Source organism: Mastomys coucha, unplaced genomic scaffold, assembly GCF_008632895.1.
Source record: "Mastomys coucha isolate ucsf_1 unplaced genomic scaffold, UCSF_Mcou_1 pScaffold15, whole genome shotgun sequence".
Classification (NCBI taxonomy): domain Eukaryota; kingdom Metazoa; phylum Chordata; class Mammalia; order Rodentia; family Muridae; genus Mastomys; species Mastomys coucha.
The window spans coordinates 57,270,852-57,272,440 of record NW_022196897.1 but is presented as its reverse complement, the minus strand read 5'-3'; positions in this window follow the sequence as shown (position 1 = coordinate 57,272,440).

Here is a 1,589-nt window from a genome sequence, read left to right as displayed (position 1 = left end):
CTTCTGTTCATGTTCTGGCAACTAGATGGGACAGTGAATCTCTTTCTAGCTTCCTAATGCCCTGGTTGCTGACTGTCGGTGGCTACATCGGCTGAGGCTAGTCTGGGATCTGAGCAGCCTGAACTTGCTTCCCCACTGTGGCAATTCTGACTTCCATCCTATAGAAAGAAACTTCACTGGATTAGAGTGAGGAAGCCAGTCCAACTCAGAGGTGCCCCTTGAGCTTAAAGACATAAATTGTCTCTCCAAGCTAGTGGCATAAACTGTCCCTCAGCTTTTGAATTTCAGGGGTGAAGCAATCCCCTTGTGAGTCCTGGTATAGAGAACTCGACTGCACCTAGTTCTAAGGCAGAGATCCATGCTCCACTTGTAGACTGTTTATCTGTGAAACCGTCTGGAGTTGACTGCATTGTGCTCTGATTTAATGTAACTTTTTAAAATGCCTTTTTGGGTCTACTTGTGTTTTATTAGTCTGTGCTATGATGGCTGACAGAAGCTAAGGAATTTAGTGGTTGTAGCAACAATCCTGTTAGAAATTAATGTCAATGATGATGGTCTTTGATCCTATAAAAAAAAGAGAGAGAGAGAGACTAATGTTCCCTCTGGCTCCCTCTAGGCACCCCCAGGTGACTGAGTCTTGATGGGAGAAGACACTTCTCAAGATGTGAGGCAGTTTTACAGAGAACCAGCCTCCACTCTGCTCCAGGGGTGAGAGGTTTCTAAGAACTCATCTGGGAGATTTGAATTTCTTTCTTTCTTTAAAGATTTATTTATTTATTACATGTAAGTACACTGTAGTTTTCTTCAGACGGAAGAGGAGCGTCAGATCTCATGGTTGTGATGGTTGTGAGCCACCGTGTGGTTGCTGGGATTTGAACTCAGGACCTTCAGAAGAGCAGTTGGTGCTCTTAACCACTAAGCCATCTCACCAGCCCTGAGATTTGAATTTCGAGTGGCCACCCCATTCCTGTGCTACTCCACACCTGTGCTACTCCACACCTGCACTGCTCCACATCTGTGCTATTCCACACCTGTGCTACTCCACACCTGTGCTACTCCACACCTGTGTTACTCCACACCTGTGCTACCTCCCACTTGAGCTGCCCCACACCCGGGTCACTCCACACCCAAGCCACTCTACACCTGTGCTAGCCACCCCACACCTGTGCTACCTCCCACCTGAGCTGCCCTCCACCTGAGCCCACACCTGAATTTGGGGGTTTTCCAAGTCATAGAAAATGGTTTGTCTGCCCTGCTAGCACCTCTTAGGGAAGGGATCACTTTAACAGCACATGATGGACCTTAAGCATTCCTGACCCATGAGTGGCAGTCAGGGGACTCTTTGCAGGAGTCAGTGCTCTCTTCCTAAGGTGCAGGTTCTCTACTGTCACCATGAGAGTTCCAGGGACCTCAGGCTAAACAGAAAATGCCTTTGCCTGCTGAACCACCTTTAACAGGTTCTAAAAGATGAGTGTTGCAAAGGAAAACTTATTAGTGATAAAATTAGCTGAAATTAGAAATTGATATACACTGTTTTCTTTAAAAAACAAACCGAAGTCTTTATACACACCACAACAAAGATTTCGTGA